We start from the raw sequence: 13,950 nt of genomic DNA, 5'->3' as shown, positions 1-13,950 counted from the left end.
CAGCTTTCTTTGCTTCAGAGTCCTCTTGCTCCAGCCATGGGAATGACTTTCCTTCTTCTAATTTCTAAGATTAGCTCAGAAGTGTGCCTTTTCTTCTTAAGGCTCACCAAGATCCCCTGGATTTGTGAGACCATTACCTGAACACTTTACTTAAAGCTGCTCCTAATCTGGCTCCCCATACCAAATAAACACATACAGATACAAATCCCTGTCTTCTGGACATACCAGAACTAGCTCATAATCACGTGTAACTCTAACTTTGTAAGTAAATACTTTTCCACCATGCTCCAAAGAGATATTTTTATTGCTTCATTTTATGGGGGGAGAATCTTGTTAGCAAATTATTCTTTTTATTCTGCTTTTTATTTCAGGGCCTGGCTCTTGGATACTGAAATTCCAAGATGAACACTTTTTGTTTCTTGTTGTATTTCTAAGGGACTTTGCTTTCCACTGGGCAGGGAGGATGAGGTCCAGTGAGTGAGAGGCATAGCCAATTATACTAAAAAGTTATAGGTTCCAGAAAACTATGTTACAACTTCAGGTACCAACCCATGTACTTCCTATATGAATCAACGCATCCTAATAAATAGGCTTCTGTTCAAGAGCTCAGTTCTCTACATTTTTTCTCAGGATAGTTAGATGAATGGCAATAGTCTTCTCTTAACACAGATCTAGCTAGGATACCTGTCATACATAACTAAGGTAGGTTTTATCTATATTTCTTCTGTCCCATCTCTAGTTATCCTTATCGACAAGGGATTAGGTTAAATTTACATAGACTCATCTCATATCCATTCCATAAATGGGAAGTTGGAATTCGTGTTGTTTCTTTTTGGTAAGTAATGAAATCTAAATATAGACATGCTCTCCATTCCAAGGGTAAAATTAATTTTTTCCTTTCTGTAGCCAAGGACTCTTATGCTGCTGGAAATAGAGAGATGCATTGAACCTAACAGATGATACTGCTCCAACATGCTCACTTTATTCTTTGAGGTTCCTTAGGGCAACTGGAGGCCCTGGGAGGGAACATTACAGTGATTTATAGATAGACTATCCCCCACCATACACATAAACACACACACACACACACACACACACACACACACACACACACACACACACAAAAGCGATACTGCCTTATTCAGCCCTTTTTATTGGGATTTTGCATAAGATTTTGGTTGGAAAAATTTTCCTGTTGTTCACATAACCATAGTACTTTGACACTGAAAAAGAGAATATTTTCTAGCCACAGTTACAACCTAGTTTTCTTGAGTTAAATATAGGTTCTGAAATTTACATAGAGTTTGTTAGGGAAAACAAAGTAACCAGTAAACTATATTATATTAATAAATGACTTTAATTAGAGGTATTAATTAAATGGTTTTAATTAGAGGGAACAGTATTATTAAAAATATATGACTTCAAATCATTTCTCTTTTTAGTGCTTCTGGCAAGAAAATAGTATTTATCCACAGTGCTAGAATTGGAAGTACTAATTGTAATTGGTCTTTGCTTTAAATTACTGAAGATCTAGTTTAACTATAATTAAATTGAAAATCAATAGCTAAAATAATTGGGAAAACTTGTTAATTTAAGAACAGAACTGATTTTATTCTCTAACTTTTTGTATAATTTATGAAAGTAATCGCATATAAAGTCTAGCTTGCCAGACTTTTTAAATTTTTATTCTAAACAAAATTCGTGCAAACAGTAATAAACATACTGTGTTTCAGTCATGTGAATATATATAGTTATGAAATGCTAATTAATAATCTTGAAATTAAAAAAAAGTTAATATAGATGCAAAAGTCAAGGTAAATGAATAACTCTAGAGTGAGAACTGAAAATGTCTCATTAAGAGTTATCCTGGATCAGGAGAGGGTCTTTAAAATAAAAGCTCATAACAATGCTATACTACTGTATTTCCTGATCTAGGTAAAATAAATACATTGAAGTAGTGGATAAAAATCACTCTCCAAAATCAGTTGGAAGTAGAGAACAGAAAGTTTCAGATTTCCCCGAGGAACAACAACAACAACAATAACAAAACAAAAACAAAAAAAACAAAAAACAAAAACCATTTCAATAATAAAACTTCTATAGAAATATAAGAAACTAGAGGCAATTCTAAATAATAGTACTTGCCAGGTTGTGTTGGGTATGGGGTAAGGTCTTTTTCCCCTTCTTTTATTGAAGTAAAAGTCACTTTTTTTACCTTAATAATTTTTACCTTTGTGAATATATAATTATAGCTCTTCTTTGCATGGGACATGCCCAAATGCAAGCTTCTTCTGAATTTCATTTCACTAATCTCAGTGATGGCAGCCATTACCGTGTGTACAGATCAATTACAAACTCCACAGGCACAGTGGTCCAGATGCAATTCATATTCTGCCTATTTCTCTGTAGAGATCTTGGTTAAGATTAAGAATAAACCAAAATTTCCTTGCCAGGAGTCCCCTCCCATGTCACATGACCCTAATTTTTGTAACTGCTGTGGGAAATCTTTTCACTGAGACTTTTCATGTGCTTTCATTTTTGCCTGACAGCCTCAGGTAGATAGTGAATCTACAATCTAATGTTTCAAATCCCAGCTTTTCAAAATTTATTATGCATACTAAGGGTATTTTAAAACTTCAGATTCTAATTTAGTAGGTTTGATGTAGAGCTTGAGATGTTGCATTTGTAATGATTTACAGATGAAATCAATGTTGCTGGTCCATGGACCATACTTTCAGTATCAAGGTTCTAGACATTGTTAGGCTTCCCCCCCCCCCCCCGCCACCTTTAGAAAATGTCCTAAAGTACAACATTCAATTTTTTTTTTTTTTTACAAGATTTCTCGTTGACTGTGATATTCTCAGGACACAGCTTGAGAAACACTATGCTGTATTATCTATAACAGCTTAAAGATTCCAGTTTCTTGGAATGGGTTTTTATTCATGGTTCCACTTGATCTGGCTACTCTGGCATGAATGTAAAACTATTGGTGAAAGAAATAATTTCAACTTTATTTTTAGAAAGATATTTGATGACAGTTAATCTTGGTGGTAATATTTAGGCTTTGTAGGCTATATGATTTCTGCTGCAACTATTCAGTTCTGCCATTGTGGCATGAAAGTAGCCACAGACAATACGCAAACACATGATATATATATATATATATATATATATATATATATATATAATTTATATAATTTATATAATTTATATAATATAAATTATATATATAATTATATATATAATTTATATAATATATATTATATTATATATAATATATAATATAATATATAATATAATATATATAATTTGTTTAAAATGTGTTAATTTCAAAATAAAACCTGGTTTAGAGTTCAGTGCTACACTACAATGAAAAGAATAACTGTTATGGCTACAACTATGGTATTTATTGCCATAGGTTTAAATTTTGCTATAGAGTTATTTTTTTCTTTAAATACAGGATCTCCTGTAAAACTAACTTCAACATTATGAGCTTACCAACATTTGATAAATGAGAAAACTAAGACTCAGGTTAAATGACTTTTCAATATTACATTTTTAGAAAGCAGAAGCCAGATCCTGAAAAAGCTTTCCGAGTTAGATATATTGATACCATGAACTAAAAGAAGCTATATCAACTTTTAAATTCTCTCAAAAATAAGATAAGTATATTATTTTGGTTTTTGAATTTCATGGGAATTGAGCTTTTTAGAGTCAGGTAAGAATTTTTGCCTAAGTTTTATTCTTTTAGTTGTAGAGACAGTTTGATTCAACTTCTTGTATTCTGGCACATTAGATATTCATTCATTCAGTGAAACTTAGATGGAGTCAAGAAGTAGGAAATTTGTCTTTGTGCATTCTCAAGGAAAAATTTCACTATTGGGAAAGTAGTATTGGCTTATTAATAATTTTGAGTCTTTTGAAGATACCGCACTTAAATTCAGCAGCACCTCTGAAAATGTTTAAATGAGTGCTAAAAATGATCTTCAATAACTCAATTTTATTTCTATGCTGTTATCTAGAAGAAAAATATAAATTGATGTAAATAAGTTATAATACATATAAGTAAAGTAAAAGTCACCTACCAAGTAGATTATATATACATGGTGTTGCATCATTAAACCGGTTCTTGTTTCAACTGCAATTCTACTTACAAGAATGAATAGAACTTCCCAAATACCTACTTACCATTTAGGCTTTTATTGAATGGGTGAATACTGCATCTTGAATTGTGACAAAATTCTTTGATTTTTAAAAATTTTATACATTCTTTGTGGCATCCTTGGGATTTTTACCCACCTAAGATACTTAAATATGATATAAACTGATACTTTTATTATTTGCTGAAGTATTTATAGGACTGCATACAACTTTATAGTATGAAAATTTTAGACAACTAAGACATTTTAGTCAGGCTAATTGCAGTAACTTCAGAATCTGTATTTTCTTCTACGAAAATACATTTTACATAATCTTGACTGTATATGTTATGGATCATTAACTTCAAAACCCATCAGGCTTACATCCTACAAATTTATAATTAGAGTTGGAGGCTAAGAGAAACTCTGGGTTAGCAGTTGTCAAAGTTAGGAGTCTTAGGGGGTTCCTGAGACCCTTTGAGGGGTCAAAATATTTTTATAATGAATAGATGAATAAATGAATCCACTGTATTGACATTTCCAATGGAAATATGAATGCAATGATGAATAAACTACTGATACCCCTTAGGATGAATCAAGGAAGTGGCACCATAACATAAGAAAGGAATTCATTTGGGACATCTGGGTGGCTCGGTTGGCTGAGAGTCCAACTCTTGATTTCAGTTCAGTTCATGATCTCAGGATTGTGAGGTCAGGCTTCATGCTGAGCATGGAGTCTGCTTGAGATTCCTTTTCTCTCTCTCTCTGCCCCCCCCCCATTCCAACTCATGCATTCTCTCTCTCTCTCTCTCTCTCTCTCTCTGTCTCAAATAAATAAAAAGTAGAAAGAAATTTAGCAACCTGTGGCATAACTGCTGGTGGATTTTGGTAAGAGTTTTATAAAGGCGTGCTTCTTCCTGTTTGCTATTCTTGTATCTCTTTTTTTTCCCTTTCATTTTCTGATTATTATAAAACTCTTGAAAAAATAGGGTATTTATTCTTACTTTGAGAGCAGTGAAGAGAAAATAACAAGAGAGTAACTTCGGTGGCAAATATGGGTAGAGAAAGCTGTACAGAGGTAAAACTCAGATATGTATGTCTTTGGAAGGCAATAGAACATGGAGATCAGCCCTAGAGTTAGCTTTATTGGCCAGCTACTATGTAGGATTCCTTTTCCAACATCAATGAATGAAAGCAGCCTACTGTCATGACAAAGGGGAAATGTTGCCCATCCTTGGGTCTCTTTTCCTGCCCCTGCCTCAATTCCTCATTACTGCCTCCCCCTCCCTTATTGTGCCCCTACTGTGCCATTTGAACAAAGGAAAGAAGAGACTTAGTTTCTCCATGTGGCCCATTCAGTCATGCCTTTTAGCTTCAAAACCTTCCATAAATGCTAAATGATATAAATAAATGGATATTTCATCCTCTAAAATTTCTCTTGGGAAATGTGTATGTTGATGAAGTAGAGGAAGGAAGACCCTAGAGGCTATGCCCATGTAATGAACAATGGCACTAGTATTTTCTTAAGAGAGTCTGTCCAGATAAATGTTTATACCTTTGTTTTGCTACACCTGAAATTGAATTTGGATCTACAATTTGGGAATGGAAGCTAGAACAAAGCTGAATTGTTTCATATATTAGAAGGGAGAGGAATTTAAAGGATGATTATGAGATAGAGCCCAGAGTAAAGGAGGGTCAGAGGGAAGCAAAACCATTCAGCAAAAAAGGGCTTTGGTGATCAGAACTACTTCCGTAGCTTTTAATTTGTTTGCTGTGTGTAGTGTGAAATAAATGTTCTTTACCATCTTCCCTTTAACAAGTCTTAAGCAAAATGCACACTTCCCTCTAACGCATTTTTGTGATTGGATTCTTTCAAAGGACAACAAGAAAATAGGAGTTCTATGTCTGCATTGATAAGCTAAAAGAGGCTGCTTATATAAATAGAAGACTGAGGGATGATAGCTGATATCACATTCCTAATTCCAGTTTCCAGGACAGGACTTTGATGGGTTCAGCTGCCTTTCTCATCCTACCTGTACTAATAAACTGTGACCAGGGTACAGTTGTGTGACCTTGTACAAATGTGACTTCTCCTCCTGCATCCATATGGAAATGGTTTTATTCTCAGAAAAGCAAGAGGTGGGGAACTGAACATGTAAATCAATTGATGTTCCTATTTCTTTTTTCCTTTACAAAAATAATATTTTAGCCAACAAGATATTGAGCCATGATTCAAACTTCAGCATGTATGAGTTTAAAGCAAAATACCTTCCACACTTTGTCTCCTACTAAGAATACTTGCATAGAAACACAACCCCCCACAAAATGTGTGAAAATTGATATGTTGTAGATCTGTATGCACTTGAGAAATGGTTAGGCAGTTGGGTCTTCCAAATTTGGAAAATTATTTTAGGGTCATTAGTTTTGACTGCAAATATGCTTTTTAAGAAAATTGGATGTTTTGTGGCCAATTATTACAGGGGAAAGTATTACTGGAAGCAGTTGAAAGGTAATTAGAGAAAGGAGAATTAATTTATTTGCTTGGAGAGTAATTACCTGAATAAAATCACCTTTTAATTTTTAATGAAGTTATGATTTTAAACATTTACCAAAAAATAAATAATAGGTTCAGACTCACTGATCTGCGATTTGTCTAAAGGTTGGATTATTTATTTCTCGTGTTTCCTCTAATCACTTGGGTGACTTCATTTTCACTAAAATGCTAGTATCCTAGTTAACATGGTCTTCATTAATATTCCTTAAAAATATTAATAAAATCTTCTCCAACATGCTAAAAAGTGAAATTTCTCAAGTTCCAGCAAGAAAAGTATTAAAGACTTAAGGTTATATATAGAATATATATATATAATATATAATATATATGAATAATATATATGAAACATGTAAAAGTGTAGAATTTGTCCAAGAGTAGTATTTCCTGAATACAGCTGGATAATATAAGTAAGTCAATACTGATATTGCCTTGCAGTTAAAAAATTATGAGTAACAGACTTCAAAATAGTATAAGAACAGTTATTTCCAACTTTTGGCATTTGAATTATTTTTTGCTTTCACTTGTCTCCCCCTTTATCCTTTTCTATTACAAAAGGGAAACTTTCCTCAGACTTTACTGAAAGTAAAGCATTCTACTAATGCTTGGTGCCTTAGAGGACTTAGGGTATTTGGGAGGATGCAGAAGTTCACTTTAAATACGATTATCAACTTACATACTCATCAAAGCAAAGAGAACCAAGTTAATAGACTGTGTTATGTCTGGGTACATTGCACCATTATCATCTATAATGTCTGAGGAAGAAGGGTATATAATGTTCCCTGGAAAGAAAAGATATTCCTGTTGGGTAGAATTTGAGAAATCAGAGACTCAAGTTGTAGAAGGGTCCTTGGGGATCTAATTTCTCCCCCTTTCCTCTCAAAAGTGAGAAAATTGCTATTCAGAGAATTCAAACTTGTTCAAGGTCACACTGCTAGTTCTGTTTCTCTGTTAAGCAGGGTACTGAGAATGACTTAATTGTCTGAAAACGAAGCAGTTAGTTAAAGAGGATGCCAAGAAATTCAAAGATGTGAGGGGTTGGCAGCTTTTGAATAATAGTGTGGCTCTGAGGCGCCCCTTTCTTTCTAGTACATAGCAGTAGAGGAGTATCTTACGCATGTTGTTTTTTGTAAGAAATAGAGAAAAAGTTCCACCTGTCACCAGTTTTCATTGTGGCCTAAACTCTCAGAAGCAGCCAGGAAGCAATGGTAACTAGTCCATATTCCAGTGGAAATTGACCATGATGTGACTTTGGTCCCCAAGCCAAAATTGTTCAACATTTAAACTACGTTTTCCAGTTAGCTGCTTTTAAAAACCATTTAGGGCATAGTGTTTCATGGCACTTTAAACCAGATGTCTCAGGTTCTAGCCTATTAAAATTTATACAAATTATACACTATGATATAGCAAACCAAATTTTGGTGTGATTCCACATATTTAAAGACTTGTGTTCCGCAAGCACAGTTAAAATGTATACATATAATTTATATGTGTATAATTTATACATATATACATACATAGTTTATCAAAGTGATAACATGCATCTGATTAAACGATTGAGTAATGTCTTTTTGCCATTAAGTTTCAGTTTCCAGATTTTAATATTTTGGCTGTTTGAATATTACTTTCACATATTTGACATTTACCTGTTTCAGTTAATAACTATTTGTTTTCTGTTATAATGAGGATTTAATTATATAAATACCCATTCCTTTTCCATTCTCCTGTTTGAATTATACACTATTGTTTTTTGGTTTAATGCGTACTTAGTGTTATGACACGTAAAATGAACCACCAGAACACCCAAGAAAATGATACTCTTCTCCCCTTCCCTCCTTCCTCCTCGCTTCTAATTGTCATTTAAAAAAAATCACTTCTAATACCAAATACATAGTGCCTTTTTATCTACCAGGCACTATTTTTAAATGTGTCACATATATTTGTTTCGTCTTCACAATGACCTTATAATGTAGACATCATCACTATTTAATAAACGGGAAACTGAAGACCAGAGAAGATGAGTCAATGGTGCAAGGTCACACAAATACGAGTAAGGGATAGAGCTAGAATTTGGACCCAGGCAATGTGATTTCAGAGTCATAATGTTAAATACAGTCGTCGCTTCTTGTTATATTTTGCTTTTCACAACTCTATCATATGAGAAATTTGTATCATTTATTTCTGATAAGGAAAAATTTGCCTCCCAGAGATTTTTATTGACTTTAATGATTTTATTTACGCCAGCATCAGAAAAAGAGAAAAGCAAAAACTCTTAGACTATGTTTCCGAGTCTGGAAAATGAGATAGTTGTGCGAACCTGTCACTGCTTTAGAAATGTCATTTGAATCAGGATCCGAATGGCATCTAAGGAATAAGAGACTGTTTTACGTTAAGAGAAACAGGGAATTGCCTCAAAGGGACTTTTTTCATATATCCAATCCCCTTGATTTTTTTCAGTCAACACTGGAATCTTCTCTTAGTTCCTGTGGTTTCTTGATAGCTGAGGTCTCCATTTAACCTTAGTAAGACTTTTTTTAAGTCATTATTTTGTATTGTTTTATACTTTGAATTTCCTGTGTACTTTCTGGTTTCTAGCTGTGACACAGCTGCCCATCCGCTTAATTATTTCCATGTGGTCTTCCTTTCAGACCTGCCTGCTTTTCTCTCTTCCCCTCCCTGCTGGGTCCCAGCATCCCTTCCCCACTTGGGCTAGGAGGGCTGCCTGCTGATAGACAGTTGGCCATCCCTAACCTGAGGGCTCTCCACTCTTACTTGTCTCCAGGTGGTCATCCTCAGGAATCTGCAGGGATAGATTTAACATCAAGGCTCAGGTATTAACCATTCTGGTTTGAACTTCTGGCGCTTTTATTTGAGTAAACTTTAACAGAAAATTGCTTAGATTAAAGCTTACTGTTACGAATAAGTGACAGATTTGGCTTTATGATGTAGGAAGTTGAAAGGCCTATTTTCCCTAATTTAAATTAATTCACTTTTCTTCACTAGTAGCCTGTGGATGAATGAAACCTCTGAGTAAAAACTGTAGGGGTTATTATAGCACAAAAAGGAATCTTACTGTACTTTGCATACCCAGTGTTATTTTATATTAAAACTTGATCAAAACTCTTCCCCTTTTTGTTTTTGCCATAAAAGCGATATCCCGTTTCTTTGGTTTGCACCTACTCAAATTCTAGACGCTCTTGACTTCAGGCTCCTGGAAGGCTGTTAAAAAGCACTGCCCTCTCAGGCAGACCTTGAAACAAACTGGAAGTGAAGAGAGCTAGAGTGAGTATGAATTCATCAAGTGCTATTCTGTTCATGAATAGTAAAAGTCACATAAAGTAGGTGCATAAAACATTTAGTCAAGCTCTAGACAAGTGGGGTGATCCCAGTAATCTAATCCAGGGAGTAAAAATACATAAATTCAGATATACTGGGTTACTGGTATTGACACAGTACCAATAATTTTCAGGGTCATCCATTTACAAGGTTAAAATTAACAAGAATAGTCATGCCTTCAGGCAACAGGGATAGAAAGAGTGAGACGGAAAAAACATGGCCCCAGTTGCCTGGAGGCAACAGCACTTTCTCTGACCCCAGATTCAAAGTGATCTTTCCTGGGGTAATGGAGCTAGGGAGTAGTGGTTTAAGATGCAGATGTAAAGGATATAGAAAAACAGGACATAGGTAATTGTAACATAAGTACCCAGTAAGTGGCCTTTTTTCTGTTTAGAGTGGTTGTCACTTGATTTTGTTTGTATGATTTGGCCTTTGACTCTATTCTTTTTGTGATAAAATATACTTACATAAAACTTACAATTTTAACCATGTTAAGTGTACAGTTCTGTGATATTAAGTACATTCACATTGTTGTATAACCAACCACTAGAACTCTTTTCATCTTGCAAGACTGAACTCACTTAACAACACTTCCTCATGACCCCTTTTACCAGCCCTGAAAATCCCCACTCTACTTTCTGTTTTGAGGAAGTGACTACTCTAGGTAATTCATAGTAAGTGGATTCAGACACTATTTGCTTTTTTCTGATTAGTTTGTTTTACTTAGCCTGATATCCGCAAGGTGCATCCATGTTGTAGCATGAGTCAGAATTTCAATTTTAAAGCTGAACAATATTCCACTGTATGTATAACATTGCATTTATCCATTCTTCTGCTCATGGACATTTGGTTACTTTCACGTTTTGATTTTTGTAAATAATGCTGCTGTGAACATTGGTGTATAGGTATCTGTTCAAGTCCTTGCTTTCATTTATTTTAGCTATATGCCCGGAAGTAGAATTTCTAGATCATATGGTAACTGTTTAATTTGTTTGAAGAATCACCATAATATCTTCCATAGTGACTGCAGAATTTTATAATTCCACCAGCAATATCCAAGTGTTCTGATTTCTCCACATCCTTGCCAACACTTCTCTCTCTCTCTCTCTCTTTCTTTCTTTCTTTCTTTCTTTCTTTCTTTCTTTCTCTCTCTCTCTCTCTCTCTCTCCCTCTCTCCCTCCCTCCCTCCCTCTCTTTCCTTCCTTCTTTCTTCCTCCCTCCCTCCCTCTCTCTCTCTCCCCTTCCTTCCTTCCTTCCTTCCTTCCTTCCTTCCTTCCTTCCTTCCTTCCTTCCTTCCTTCCTTCCTTCCTTCCTTCCCAGCCATCCTAATAGGTGTGAAATAATAGGTATCTCACTGTCTTATTGTGGTTTGTTGGCCGGTTGACTCTTAGGGGCTAAGCCCATAAGACATTTCCAAAGACATCTTTGTACTATGGCAATCATCTTAAATTCTCTCAGAAATAATGTGTATTATACAAAATAACTATAAAATAAATGGGCAAGTACTTCTGGGGAAGATGGCAAATAGAAGGATTCTAGGCTCACCTCATCCCACAAATACACCTCATCCTACAAGTAACAACACCCACATCACCGTAAATAACAGAAAATGACCTAAAGACTGGCAGAAGAGACTCTTCAGCGCTAAATGTAGAAAAGAGGCCACATCAGAGAGGGTAGGAAGGGCAGAAATGTGTTTAGCAGCCAAACAGACTCTTGGGACCCTCTGTGGGAGAGAAGGACAAAGAGGGTTCAGAGAAGGAAGAGGAACAGACTCCCACACCACACACCCCAGGCTCAAGGAACCCACAAGAAAGATGATTCCCCATAACATGTGATTTGTAAAACCAGAGGGGCCTAACTATGCATGGGGTTTAACACTTGGAACTTTAAAAGTCAGCAGGTTCACCTCTGGGGGAGATGGGAGGGGCAGAGTCCCTGTCCTTAAGAGATAGCACAAACAGCCCCATGGAGATACAACATAGAAGCAGCAATTTGAAAAATGCCTGAGGTATATAAAGAAGATTTATATACTAATCTCAGAGCATGTGCTGGAGGGGCAGGGATCTTTGGGAGACTTCTCCAAGAACAAAAGAGCTCATGGGTGCCATTTCCTTCCTTTGCCTCACAACGTAAATACATGGACATCTGCAGGAATCAGCTCAGCACCAACACTCTCCACCTAGCTTGCTAACAGCGTGCCCTGCCCTTACACACTTCTCTGGATCCACACTCTCCATCTAGTCCTGGGCAGGAGTTTTCTTGGGCAGCTGCAGCCACCCTCCCACACCTTCTGTGACCTGCCCCCTCCATACCCTTGGCTGGAACCATCCAAAGTGGTGCCACAGCCCAGCAATGTGTAAGCTGCCTCAACAGGGGCTAGCACTACTCCAAAGTGACTCCTGCCACAGGGGAGAGAAGGTAACCACACACACCAGTTCAACTGCTGTCCTACCAGTGGGCTGGGGGCAGACTTGGGTTGGACAGCACAAATAAAAAGCTGGTAATATATGCAAAAAATAAAGAGAAAGGAATCTAAGTATATCATTAAAGAAAGCCAGAAAAATGTGAGAGAAGAGAGCAAGAGAAGAATAGAGAACTACAAAAACAACCATAAAATGAAAAACAAAATGGTAATAAGTACATAACCATTTAGATCAATGGATAGATAATCCGGACAGAAAATTAACAAAGAAACAATGGCTTTGAGTGACATTTTTACCCAAATGGACATGTTTGCCCAAAAGGATCCAATATATGGATCTATATATTCAGAATATTCCATCCTAAAACAGAAGAATGCACATTTTTTCAAGTATACACACAATATTTTCAGAATTGATCATATATTAGGCCACATAACAAGTCTTAACAAATTCAAAAAGATTGAAATCATACCATGCATCTTTTCTAACCACAATGCTACGAAACTAGAAACAAACCACAAGAAACACTCAGGAAGGATCACAAGTACATGGAGGTTAAATGACATGCTACTGAACAATGAATGGGTCAACAGAGAAATCAAAGAGGAAATCCAAAAATACATGGAGACAAATGAAAATAAAAACATTATAGTCCAAAATCTTTGGAATGCAGCAAAAGCTCTTCTAAGAGGGTAATGTATAGCTATATATGTCCATTTCAACAAGCAAGAACAATCTCAAATAAAGAACCAAACCTTATACCTAAAGGAGCTCGAAAAAGAAGAACAAACAAAACCCAACGGCAGTAGAAGGAAGGAAATAATAGAGATTGGAACAAAAATAAGCAAATAAGAAGCTAAAAAACAAACAAAAACAAAAAAACACACACGCAATAGAACAGATCAAACCAGGAACTGGTTTTTGGAAAATTTTGAAAAGATCTACAAAATTGATTAACCTTTAACCAGACTCATTTAAAAAAAAGAAAAAAATGAAAAAATGAAGACTCAAACAGAATCAGAAATGAAAAGGAGAAATGACAACTGACACTACAGGAATACAAAAGATTATAAGAGAATATAATAAAAAATTAAACGCAACTTAGTGAATATAATAGGACAACCTAGAAGAAATGGACAAATTGGACAACCCAGAAGAAATGAGTAAATTCCTAGACACATATAACCTCCGAAAACTGAATCAGGAAGGAACAGAAAATTTGAACAGACCGATTACTAGCAATGAAATTGAATCAGTAATAAAAAAACCTCCCAACAAACAAGAGTCCAGGACCAAATGGTTTTATAGGTGAATTCTACCAAATGTTTAAAGATGAGTTAATACCTATTCTTCTCAAACTCTTCCAACAAATAGAAAAAAGAAGGAAAACTTCCAAATTAATCCTATGAGACCGGATATCAAAATCAGATGAAGACACAACAAAAAAGAGAACTACAGGCTAATATCTCTGATGAACATAGATGCAAAAATCTACTAC

Source organism: Acinonyx jubatus, chromosome C2 (assembly GCF_027475565.1).
Source record: "Acinonyx jubatus isolate Ajub_Pintada_27869175 chromosome C2, VMU_Ajub_asm_v1.0, whole genome shotgun sequence".
NCBI classification, from domain to species: domain Eukaryota; kingdom Metazoa; phylum Chordata; class Mammalia; order Carnivora; family Felidae; genus Acinonyx; species Acinonyx jubatus.
Note: the sequence above shows the minus strand (reverse complement) of the source record.